The sequence below is a fragment of the Pinus tabuliformis genome, chromosome 9, assembly GCF_031772625.1.
Source record: "Pinus tabuliformis cultivar Carrire ecotype Pingquan chromosome 9, CPIR1, whole genome shotgun sequence".
Taxonomy (NCBI): Eukaryota; Viridiplantae; Streptophyta; class Pinopsida; order Pinales; family Pinaceae; genus Pinus; species Pinus tabuliformis.
Genome location: NC_142307.1, coordinates 739,841,154 through 739,855,322, shown reverse-complemented (window position 1 = coordinate 739,855,322; position 14,169 = coordinate 739,841,154).

The following is a 14,169-nucleotide window of genomic DNA, read 5'->3' as shown; positions in this document are numbered from 1 at the left end:
ATATACATCATAACTATCTAAGGCTTGTTGGTCATTTTTAGGATAGGAGATCCATGAGATAGTTGAGGAATCTCGGAAATACCAGTCAATCTGGGGCAGACTGAATGCCACGCTCATTTCATTTGTCCCTAAACACGGAAAGCCTAAAGACCCAAGTGGTTTTAGACCAATTTCTGTATGTAATGTAATATACAAGGTCATCACTACAATTATTTTCAATCATTTGAAACCACTTCTTAAGGATCTTATCTCTCCCTAAAAAAACTGGTTTTGTAGAAGGACAATATCATAACAGTTCATGAGATTCTACACTCTCTGAAGACTCTGAAGAAACCAAGTATGATGCTTAAACTTGATATGTCAAAATATTATGATAGGGTAAGTTGGGATTACTTGATATAGGTTCTTGACACCTTTGGTTTCTTGTGTCAATGGATCTCTTAGATAAGGTCTCTCATCTCTATTCCATTTTATTCAATTTTGATTAATGGTTCTTAGTTTGCTACTTTTAATTCATCATGTGGATTACGTTAGGGAGATCCATTATTTCTGTTTCTGTTCATATTTGCTCTGAAAGGGCTTGGCAGGTTTTCTCACAGATCTTGCTCAATGGGATCCCTCAAGGAATTAAAGGAGATCCGATCTCTTCTTTCAATCTACATGGAGGCTTCAGGTAGTGTTTCTAACTATGACAAGACTAGGCTTTTGTTTTTTAACTGTAAGGAGTCAATTCAGGTTCATTTAGCCTCTATGCTTGAATGCCAGAGAGCTTCACTTCCTTCCAAATATTTGGGTGTTCCTTTAGTGATTAATCTGAAAATAATATTGTGTTGGCAAGATCTTCTTTTGAAACTCACAAATAAGATCAATAATTGGATATTTCAAGCTCTCAATTTTGCAGGAAGATTGATTCTTACAAAATCCATCTTTCATGCTTTGTCAGTTTACCAGATGTCTGTAATGCCTAGGATGAAAGCAACAATTGGATGTTTCGAGCTCTCAATTTTGCAGGAAGATTGATTCTTACAAAATTCGTAATTTGTCCTTCTGGCTTTGCCAGTTTACAAAATCTGATCAACAATTGGATGTTTCGAGCTCTCAATTTTGCAAGAAGATTGATTCTTACAAAATCTATCCTTCAAGCTTTGTCAGTTTACCAGATGTTTGTAATGCCTACGGCAAAAGCAGTTTGAAGCAACTTCAGCTCAAAATGGCATGAATTTATATAGCGGGGAGAAAGTAAAGCTAAAAGGTGGTCCTTAGTGGCCCGGGAGACACTTATTAAACCAAAGCTAGCAAGAGGACCGAATTTACAAGACCAAACTATTCTATGTGCTGCGTTTGGAGAAAAAGTTTGGCGGCATTGGGTAATAGGGGGTAATGAATTGTGGAAGAAAATCTGGATAAGGAAATATGTTAAGTTGTATTCAACAAGAAGAAAGGCTCTGATTTGATTCCCATATTACAAGTTCTAGTATATGGTTATGATAATCGTGAAATTATATTAAAACATGCTTTTTGGGAAGTTAAAGAAGGGAACTCAACTTTATTTTGGGATGATGCCTGGAAACAGTTACCAAGACTCGGTGAGCGAGAGGAATTCATGGCTTTGAATGTTTTTATAGATAATATGGGTGCGCGAAGGGTTAAGGACTTCGGGAAGTCTGGCTCAGCTCCTTCCCTTTGGCGTCAATGGAATGCGAAGGAAGATTGGCCAACTTCACACATGGATTTTTGGTGGATTAGTTTCCAACAAAAATTATTAGAAAGGAAAATACGAGTTTCACAAGGTGGTGATATATTGCGTTGGGGCCTGCGTCCTAGTGATGTTCATAGTAAAATAAGTATATGTTAGTAAAATAAGTATATGTTTTTTAGCGGATCACCCTGGTTTGGACAAAGTTGTCATCTGGAGAAAGATTTGGTCTGGAAACCATTGGCCGAAAATTTCATTATTTATTTGGTTGGTGGGAAGGCGTAGGATTCTTACATGGGATTGCATCACGAAGAAAGGTTTTGAGGGGCCATCTCTTTTCTTCCTTTGTCACTTGGATGAAGAAACGATAGATCATTTATTGGTGGAATGCCCCTTTGCTAAGTGTGGTATTTTTTATATTCCATTTTTGATATAGTCATTATGATTTGGGATGATTTTATGGACTTAATCATACAATAGATCTTCTCTATGTTTAAGAACCCTATTGTTAATAGAACATGGATCTTGGTTAAAGGTTTTATTATTTGGAATATGTGTTTCGAGCTAAAAGCCAAAGGACAAATATGCTAAAAGATGTTATCCTTCAAAATATTCGGGAAACCATCCTGGCCACCTCTTGGTCTAATGATGACTAGAAGGCCAACAATAATGAGGCTAAGATTCTCCATCGATTGAAATTGAATCAATAGATGAGTTCTTGTAAGGAGAAAATCATCCAAAACACCTCTTCTAATATAGCATACTCTCCTCCTCCAAGAGGATTCAGAAAGTTGAATTTTGATGGTGCATCAAAGGGTATTCCAAGAACGATAGGATTTGGTGGTGTTTTTAGAGACTGCAGCTCATCATCCTTATGTGTTTTCACTCAGAGTGGTGGTTTGATTAGTAATAATTTCGCTGAGTTTCTGGCTATGGAAAAGGGTATCCAAAGAGCCATCCATGAGAAATTTCATTTACTATAGATTGATGGGGATTCTATGGTGGTAATTCAATGTGTGCAAAGGCTCCTAATATGGAAATCCCCTAGGAAAATTGTGAAAAGTTGGAGATTAAGAGTCATGGAAAGTATAAATGAATTACTCTCTTGGCTTGAATACATCATTGTACAACATTCAATAAGAGAGTGGAATAAGGTTGTTGGCTTTTTGGCGAACACGGTCTGTAGATCTTGAGTTTTGGATTTGGACGCGAGTTAGCCTCTTTTTAGTCGGAGGATGGTTTTGAATTTCTACAAGGTTTATTGGAGGGAGACAAGTTAAACCCCGCTGGGGGTGCGAACCTTGTTTTGGATGGCATGCCATCCCACCAATTGTCCTTTCTTCTTAATGCGGTGTAAGATGGTTGTTGTAGTTCATGAGAAATGTAATAGGTGCTACCATTGTTTTAAATAGTCCGTATAGTTGATCAACTCGCATAGGTATGAGGTATGTGAGAGAGGAGGAGAGGTATGTTACTCATCCTCCCTTATTTGTCTTGCTCGGGTTTTATTTCGTTGGAATGGTCATCTCATCTATTCACTTGGATTACTCTGTCCATTTATTTTAAGATTGTTGTTTCATATGTTCTAAAGATGAGTGTTGTTCTTGGAGATTTTTTTGTTATATCTCTATTTTATCAACCATTAAAGGTTAATTCTCCTCACTACAATCAAATTTTGTCCTTACTGGTCATTTTTTTTTGGGATATCTATATTGGTGATTCTAGTACTTGCGTTCATAATAATGTTATGTCTGGGTCTGATGTCTTTTACTCTTGGCTATTGGTATTCTATGATTTAGATAATTGTTCTCTGGTTTGGGAGTTTCTTATTTATGTTGAGGTCATTGTGCATGGTTAAAACACTTTTATCCTTATTCTATGTGGTTTATAATTTCTAGCATGGTGGTGGGCTTATGTCATGTTGCAGAGGTGTTGGTTCTATGCCCATTGTTCTTTGTTTGTTGCCTCTATGGATCCTAAATAGTGGATGGCTAGTAGAAGAGGAGGAGGAAATGTTGGCACCAAAAGGGACCAACCTTTTGCCTTTGATTTCGTAGCCATCTTCTTTGATTCTATTCCTTTGGAAGTCAGGAGGGAGATCTTATTATTGGAAAGAAAGGAGGTAGGGGATAAGCCCTATCACTCAGATTCAGAGTTAGGTGGCGATGATATGAAATGAGTTCCAGACCCTTGCAGATTCCATAAGAGAAGGATTAATTTCTTGGATTCGCTAGCCTTACACCAGAAAATGGCCACTCTCCTGCGTTTGATATTTAAGGACAAGCAAGTGGAGACCTACAATACTTTCTCCTCTTTGGAAGACATAAAACAAATTATTCATAACATTAAGCTCTGTTTGGATAATGTAGATTCTCACTTGGATCATTTTGAAGGTTTCCTGGTGAGCCATTCTGGTTGGGGTGACCTTATAGATCCTCTAATTGATAATGGTGAAACCCATTCAAATCTTGATCAACCTCTTACTATTATTTATTCTGACCATGATTGATGTTTGTAGGTCTTATTATTTTTGACTACATTTTTGAGAAGCGTAATCTACAACCATGGTCTTTTTATGGTGGTTTGTCTATGGTTCTAGGCGTGTAAATGTACATGTTATGTTTGTATTTACTAAATACATCGACGGTTTCTGTGGCTCTTTTTGGCTTTGTCACAGTGGTCGATGATATCTATGGATCTCTGGATACAACTATGTGTCTTTTCTCTTGGTAAAGGCTCTAGCACGATCACTTTTTTATGAAGGATTGTTGGTTCCAACATATCTGCTTCTTGGTAGAGAAAAATTCTTGTTTTAGGTTCATCTATTGGTTGCGGTGCTTTGTTCTAGTTGTGCACGTTCTCGACATGCAAATTATGCAAAAAAAAACCTCTTGTCAATTGTCTTCCAAGATCTCAGGTTATGATCGCAATTACTACTCAAGAGAAATATTGTTATACTACCGGATGTTCTGAATGTAAACGTTTTGATGTCTAATTGTATGGACTGTTGGGTGTATGGTATGAAAATATGGATTGTTATGTTTTGTTGAGCAACTCTTGCTCTAGACATGTTATATGGGTTTGCAACCTTTAGGATACTTTAGGTTTGGGTGTTAACGAAGCCATTGTTATGTAATCATTCATTTTGATGATTAATACAAATCATATCAGTTTAAAAAAAAGAAAAATCATGTTGGATGCCAGATGTTAAACCCTTATTGACATTCGAAACATATCACTATATAATCTACTACGTCCTTCTTCATTGTAATCAAATAAATAAATAAATAAATAGTAGTTTTATATCCAAATATATTTTTTTCACTTCGGAAATGAGCCACATACACTATGATGTGTGATTTTTGAGTGTCAAGTATGAATTTCTCATTTGGAAGTTTATAAATCCTTTTGCGAAATCTCAATAATCCACATTTTTCTAAATATAACTTTTATACTGAAAATTTTCATTACTTCATTTCTTAATTCTTGTTTTTGCATACCATGTATTATTGTCTTGTAATATCATTATTTGTTTCTCTAATGCTCATTTGTACATGTAACATTGGGAAAATATGAGGTCTTGTACTTCATTTCCTAATTCTTGCTTTTGCCTACCGTGCATTATTGTCTTGTAATTTCATTATTTGTTTCTCTAATACTCATTTGTAAATGTAACATTGGAAAAATATGAGGTCTTGTACTCATAGTATATGCTATCATGTTTGGTATAACTTTAATGTATATTATGTTGAATTTACGCATTCAATAATTTTGATTATATTCTATATCAAATATTTACATTATTTTTGTATAAATATATATTGAAGTTCATTGTGGTCAATATTTAGTTCAAAATATATTCTAAGTAATGTCTCCAAATCCTAGTGCATGCATTATTGCAACAAGTTCTAAGTTATGGATTGATAATAGTTTTCTTCATGAGGTTTCAATTTTCTTAATGCATAGGTCATCACCCTACCTTATTATGTTGAAAACACACGTAATCCTTCTTTTGAAGCATTTGCACAAACTGAAAAATCATATCCATATGTCGGATATGGGTATATGAAGTTGGCATTCAACAATTTTTGTAGCGCTTCCTTAACAATGTCTTTCATGGCAGTATTCATATGATGCTAAGGTTTCCTAACTAGCCTAAAATTTTCTTAGAGGTAAATGTGGTGTAGGCAAGTGCTAGGGGGAATGTCGTGCATATCGTAATAATCCCATGTAAATGCACCAATTTTTTTTGCAGTACATGAATCAATTGTTCTTGTTGTTCCTGACTAATAGTAGAATTAATGTGAAAAGTTTTACCTGGATTGATTTCGACAACCATACTATCAAAATGTGCATTTATTTGACAATTGGCACGAGAAGAGATAATATGTTTCTCAAATCATAAGATTCTTGTAAATCTATAAAAATATGGTTATATGTATGAGACAACTTATTAGTTTGAGTACATTTTGAAATGGAAAAGAATTGACTTAATAGATTATCTTCGTTGGTTCTTTTAATTCCCTTGATTGTTCATTAGTTAAGATTGGTTCCACATGTTACTCGTTTCGTAAGGATCTTCAATCCATATAGAGTCTTCTATCAAGGGTTTTGCGGGTGGATACAAGGCGAGTCTCTTCATGAAGGCCCCCTTAGAGATAATCATCTCTCTCGATCTACATCTGATGAAGGCATCGACTGTAGCAATCCAAGGCCTTTCGAAAATCAAAGGATGGCCATTGTTTTTGGTTGAATCACTAACAAATCCATGGGACATTCTCATGAATCCATGGTCACAATCACATCGTCTAAAACACTAGTGGGCCTAACTCTATACCTGTGGGAAATTTCAAGTACCATGGGTGTAGGTTGAGGATGTCCTAAATGTAGCAAGTCCAAGGTAGGAATGGTCATGATGTTTATTGTGGCCCCTAAGTGAATCAACATGTTTTCTATATGGATGTCTCTAATGAAAACGATAACTACTAGGTTTCCGAGATCAATGTATTTTTCCATTAAAATTCTTCTTGTCATCAACTTGGCTAACTGACCTGCTACTTGTATTGTAGGGGAGCATTTTCATGTCCTTCTGGGTTTCTTAATACACAATTTCCATATTGTTTTTGCGTAGATTGGTACATCTGCCTGAAATAAAATATTATTTTTACAAACATTTTTCAATTATGTTTGAAGATCAAATTTTGGTCATCAACATATTTATCTATTGCCAACCTCTCTAGAAACGTTGGTGCTTTTAACACTTTTGGGTGCTCTAATTCTAAGGTATAAGGTGGTTGCGTGGTAGGAACATTTGTTGTCTTAAGGTGATTTTCCTGAGTCATTTGATTGGGAGTTTCCTCCTCTTTAGATTCCTCTTCAATGACAATAGGAGAGTTCTTTGGTTCAAGAACCTTCCTTCATCTAAGTTGTACTCCTTGTTAGGGTATGGACATTATTACATATGAGGGGAATGATTACCACTCAACATTTAGAAGAGGCTAAGTTGGCTTGCTGTTAGGATTAAGCAATGGTTGTACAACCAATTGTGGTCTAAGGATATTTTGACCCACGATTAATTGTGTTAGTTGTGGTATAGTAGGTGGAGGTGGGTTTATTTAATTGTGGTGGTGGTGTAGCATATGTTTATGGCATACATGGGGGCTATTGTGGGTATTGAGGATAAGGAATAGGAACAGGTTGTGGAGGTATGTTTCCTCCCCAATTTTGTTTTTTCAATTGTTAACTTGGTTATTAAGGTTAGATGTGTTTCCATGGTTGATTTGGTTGCTAAGGCTAAGTACGCTATGAATGAATTTGAACATTTGGTAATGAATTATAAAATGGAGGAAATTGTGAAAAACATTGTGTTATACCTTGCATACATGGCTTCCATGGTCTCTTTGGTGAAGATGGTTCCTGAAATAAAGTATTATTTTAACAAACATATTTTAATTATGTTTGAAGATCAAATTTTGGTCGTCAACATATTTATCTATTGCCAACCTCTTTAGAAACTTTGGTGCTTTTAACAATTTTGGGTGCTCTAATTCTAAGGTATAAGGTGGTTGCATGGTAGGAACACTTGTTGTCTTAAGGTGGTTTTCATGAGTAATTTGATTGGGAGTTTCCGCCTCTTCAGATTCCTCTTCAATGATGATAAGAGAATTCTTTGGTTCAAGAACCTTCCTTCATCCAGGTTGTACTCCTTGTTAGGGTATGGACATTATTACATATGAGGGGAATGATTGCAACTCAACATTTAAAAGAGGCTAAGTTGGCTTGCTGTTAGGATTAGGCAATGGTTGTACAACCAATTGTGGTTTAAGGATATTTTGACCCGCGGTTAATTGTGTTAGTTGTGGTATAGTAGGTGGAGGTGGGTTGTTTAATTGTGGTGGTGTAGTAGCATATGTTTGTGGCATATGTGGGTATTGAGGATAAGGAATAGGAACAGGTTGTGGAGGTATGCTTCCTCCACATTTTTTTTTGTTGCAATTGTTGACTTGGTTGTTAAGGTTAGGTGTGTTTCCATGGTTGATTTGGTTGCTAGGGCTAAGTATGATACAAAGGAATTTGAACATTTGGCTATGAATTATAAAATGGAGGAAATTGAGAAAAATCTTGTGTTATACCTTGCATACGTGGCTTCCATGGTCTCTTTGGTGAATATGGTTCCAGGGTCTTCTATGGGAATGCCTCGCAAATTGGGTAGGATAGAAGGAGAGATGTTTTTTCATGTTGACATTTGGTGCTTTTCTAAGGATAGGAAATCCAAAAGTGGTTTCACTCCCAAATTCCTCATTTCTATGCTCTTATATCATGTTATCAAATAAACTATACACAACGTGGTTTGGTGATGTCGGTGGCTCCACAACTGGATTGCGGTGAGCAAGGAAGTTGTCTTCAACTTGTGCTTTAGGTACTTCCATTGCAACTATAGCTCCTATTTGTAATACAACAGCACCTACTAGAATCTCGAGAAACTTGGTAATGCATTATGGAGATACCTCTTGATAAAATTCTAAGTCAAAACTTTTTTTTTTTTTTGGAAATTCAATTGCAAGCATGCATTTCCAATCACGATAATTACTTGTGAATATATTTATTGTTCCCTTTTAGTTCTTCTTTGTTATTCATCAAGAAATTATTAATTTGACAAGAAAAATAAAGATCATAGTGCACAAGATACAAAAGACACCAGAAGTTAGGCCAAAGGGCAGGGAAAAACCCACAAGGGGAAAACCCACCAATCCTTTCCTTATAGAATATTCAAAGACATAAATCCAAGTCATGGACCAATTACCCAAGTGCCAAGTCAGTGCTCCTAGCAGCGACTGTCCACATGGAGTGTGTCATAAGTTTGTCCAATATTTGCCACATGTCTGTCATACATCTGATTATAATATGCCACCTACCTGTCCTTAATACAAATTGTACATATTTTCATAGTTTTCCATCGAGAACTTTGTCATAGAATAATATATGTACTGTCTCAAAAATACACTTTATTCTACCTCAATAATCTTGCTTATTCGTAGAAGAATGTGCTTTAGATTCACATGCCATAGATATGAATTAATATCCACAGAAGAGAGACTTGAATTTATTACCAAATGGTGAAGGAATGATGCCAATGTATAGTTGTTTCCTCATGCAAAGGGACACGTCCTTTGGTAGGTTGAATTGTCTTATGGAGGGCTGACTTGGTCAACTTGGAGACACTAAAATATATTTTTAAAATTCATTTTTTCTTTCTTTTAAATGTCCAAACGAGACATGATATAAAAAATCTTTTTGACTTATTTAAAAACATAATTATGAAGACCGAACCTAGTTACAACTTCAACATCCTCCACCTGTTGATTTTGGACTCCCTTACCTTTTCGATATTTTTTCCATTTCTCTACGAAACCAGGGGTCAATTGTTGTGTGGATGTTTCTCCATTTTTCATTTTACCTATCTTTTAGTCGGATTAGTAGGGGGCTTTTTTGCTCACCAAATAAATTAGCTAGAATCTTAGAAGATGATTTAATAAACCTACCTTTACTATCTCTAAGTTTAACCATTTAACCAAATATCAAAGAAGGTTTGGGAAGACCCTCTACAATGGCTATGACAGGCTAGAACGTTCCTTTCAAAATTTTGAAAAGGGGCATCTTTGTGTCTTATTGTCATTCCTCCACCAATGTTAAATGTGATCAAAACTTAAATAAAACAAATTAAAAGGAAAACAAAAACTACTTATCTACCGTTACCTTTTTACAACTCCCCGGAAATGATGCCAAAAATAGACAATAACAAATGAATATATAAAAATGCGCAGAATATCATTCATTAACCTCCTAAATGTAGTTAATCCATTGCATAGGCCGGATGGAAAGGTATCTATGCGTAGACTATGAAAAATAGGTGTGATGTTAGAGCGTAAAAGTTTTATCCCCAAAGTACATCTTTTGATTCCTCCAAATTCTCTTAGAAGGTTTTAGACCCCAATTTTCCAAACTAGGTACCACTTGTAAAAATGCTCTTATTAGTTGATTCCTCCAGCTTTTTCACTCTGAAAGCATTGAGATTGATGAAAAAAATATAATGATCCAATCTGGATCACCTGATGTGTTATATTGATCTTTGAAGTGTATATGAGAAAGTTTGTAACACAAAGAATAGCGAATGAAGGATCACCATTATATCTTGTGATCTTATCTAACCAATCTAGAGTGTAATAATTTGGATACCTAAGAATACCTTTGAAATCAATGGATTTATATAGTTCACGAAATTCCAAAGGAGACACATTTAAAGAGAATGGATTCTGTCCCGCGATGGAGTCACTAGGTGAGTTAACTTAATAAAACCTCCAAATCTCGTTGAAGTTAATATTCGAATACCTTGAGAATGGAATTTCTCCCCAAGAATTGTGCCAAAAACATTATTGATAATATTCCCTAAAGAAAAAAGTCTTAACCTCACCAATGGGAGAACCTAAGGAAACTATCAAGAAAGACACCCATTGTCATTTCAACAACCTCGCTCCCCATTTCTAGGTTTGGATGTGTGATTTCCTAGCCTAAGGGGGGGTTTCCCTATGTTTGATTTTGACCTTAAGTTTTTTGTTTTAGTATGAGTCTAAGTGCGACTTGAATTAGATGTTGATGTTTTCTTAGATTTTTGTTGTCATATTAAACAAATATCTCAATCATATGAAATTGTAGCACAATAAAAAACACATTCATGAATCTAAATCCAATCCCATAATTTAAAGAGTAAACACTTGCAGATTAACATTAATGGTTTCTGAGAGAGAAATAACTTATAAAATCGGTGCTTCTGATGCTATAGTCATCTTTTTTACTGATGTGATTCCAATACAAGAGAGTAATCTTCATGAATACTAATTTTTATGCACTATAACAGTTAGGTGGGTAAATGGTTGGTTTCACGATTTTGACCTAGGGGGAATTTTGATATACTCAAGGTACATGGAGTGATGTTCATTTTCAATCATGTTTAATGTATTGCTACTCGAATGGGTAACAATAGGGGTAAACCACACCTCCAACAAGGAAAACATTTAACTCAATGAGGAGCCTCCTAATGTCATGGGATTTCCGTGCATGTATGAATCACAAACCTCAATTTTACTTTCCTAACAATAGATCTTGTTGTTATTTATAGGCAATAGAACACATCTTTATCCTAGATCTCTACTTTGATTTCTTTCTCAGAAATGCGCTTACGGGAACTGATCATGTAGAATATCAACATTCATTAAATAACTGATTGAATCCAATGACAAATGAAAATCTTATATGTTCCAAGAAATTTTCAATCATCAAATATGTGCAATGTTAATGCAATTGAAACTTTTTATAAAAGTCCATCACCATGAATCAAATATGCCAATTTAGGAAATTATTCATTATAATTTCCATCACACTTGCACCAAACAATGAAATTTTATTTGAAATGGATGTTCCAATTTGATAATTGTTTCAAATACTTAGAAACATGCGACTTAACAACCAATGAAATGTACTTACACAAAGGATGATATAAATGAAAATTTTGAGCTGAGAGGCTCATTCTACAATCCCGTATGAGATCGATGTGTAATTTCGTCTATGCTCAACTTGGAGTTGACATGTGTCCCTTAAAAAATACTTTAAATGGAAAAACATTGTCACTTATTATACAAACATAATGATTATACATATTTGGTTAGTTTTAGTTAAAATCATTACAAAACAATAATAATCGCATTCTCATTGTGCTCACTTGGATTGATATTTCAGTTTCACTCTTCCAGTGATAGATAAAATATTTCGATGTAAAGCAGTATAAGGGATTAGATCTATTGACATGTTAATCTTTTTTCAAGTTTTACATTTTACAAAGAAATTTACATTCTACAAACAAATAAAGTCTATATCAACTCTTGAAAAAAACTCCGGAAATTAATGTTGTTTGCTTTGTGTCTTCAAATCTCTAAAATTTTAAATGACATTGATTTATGTTTTGTTCCCAATGTGAGGTGAAGTAAAATAGGAAAATTTCAAAATATTGATACTCAAGAAAATTGGAACAAATCAAGTAATTAAATTTAGACATACCATAACTCATGTATATGTGATTCAAATTGACTTTTGCTCTTGACAACCTGTAAATTGCCTATGCAAGGTGTTGTAGCCTTGGAGACAATTCTTGGCCGTGGGGGAACTAGTGCCCTGAACATCTAAATATTGATGAAAACTTTAAAGTATGTCGCCGGAGGGATATGCCATGAGAGCTTGCAACGAGTCTTTTAGTTCTGAAACCTATCTTTGAAACCAGACTGGCCAAGATTGATGAGGGTTGCAAAGCTTCAATTAAAAAGTGGCTAGAAGAAAGATGAAGATGAACAAAGTTTAATGGCTCAAACAATTAATAATCTTAATTTTAACCTTGCAGAAAGAATGATGGAAAAGGCCCAAGACATGGAGGAATTTCTAGCATGGTGGAGCACACATTAAGACTCTTTAAATATGAAATGCAAGTACCATTCAAAATAAATTCACATTCATAACCTAAAAATATCCGCGACTTCATTACACACATGCTAGAAGAAGAAAAACATTAATAAATGATCACACATTGAAGGAAAACCACAATGTTGCAATACCCCAAAAATTGGAATCAAAACTGGTTTGTATTCTTCAATTTCATAGAGTTTTCTTCATTACATTGCCTCCTAGCATAGAGAATCCAAACTTATACCATATATTACTCTTTGACTTTATTCCTACCGCTAAACTCTCTATTCTCTAATCAATTACGAAACTGATTATTGAAACAATTGAAAAATTGTTTACCTTTTTGAAAGTTTTCTTTGAAATAATTAAATTATAAAAATATTCTTTTAATATCATATATATTGTGTATATATATATAATATTAAATATGACCCCTTTTATATAGGAGTCGTGTGCGGAGGCGAAGGAATTGCAACGGCCAAAAGTGACCAGAATCAGGTAAAAAAAATTCAAAAATTCTTGTAGAGGCAATGTTTGAATCATGTTTTTGATTGTAGAAATGGGTTTAGCGCCATCAAAAACTTCTAAGGCACCTAAAATTATGAAATTTAGCAGCATTTACTTGGACTTACAAAAATCCCAACCAGATTTTTTCAAAATATGGCCAAAATTTCCATAACTTTCAGGGCAAAAGAAATAGTCTCATTAGACTACGACTATATATATATATATATATGGCTTTTAGATCAAACAAAAACATTAAATGTGCGGGCGGACTCTCATCAACCACATGTAAACCACTTGTGGTTTTGTAAAAGAAGACACCTCTCTCGAGGGTTCTTTTGGCGGTTTTTGGAGATGAGGAGGGTGCCTTGGGATAAACGCTAGCCCTCGATATGGTAATAAGTGGTTTAGCCAAACCGCTTCCCGGGGGCTCCCCTTAACATTTAAACCACCAGGAACTCGATCGTGTTTAGCAGAGTTAGGTGCCCTGTAGGGGTTCTAACTTAACTCAGGGGTTCGTTCTAGGCTCGATACATCTCATTGATACTTTCGTACTGATCAATCTCTTCAAAATCCACCTCTTCTTCAGCCCAACCTCCAACCAATTGGAAATATAGGAAAGAAAAATGTAACCACATCTGGCTTTTTCTCCCATGATATCACCATCGATTTAGATATTAACACCATGACCATTAATAGTAGACTTTGCATCCATAAATGTAATGCATATTTCCATGCTCCATGTTGGAATGCTAAGAGAAGAGCTTGTCACAAACTATCCTCTCTCCGCAGTGAAAATATTTTAATGTTTTTGTTTTTTATGAGAAATATCCCGTATTCATAAGGTCACTTGCTTCATAAAAGTTTATATGCAACATTTTTCCCACAACTTTTTGACATGTAGTGCACTTGTTTTGGCACCATCTTTGTTGTGATTCATTATTGGCACCATGATTCGT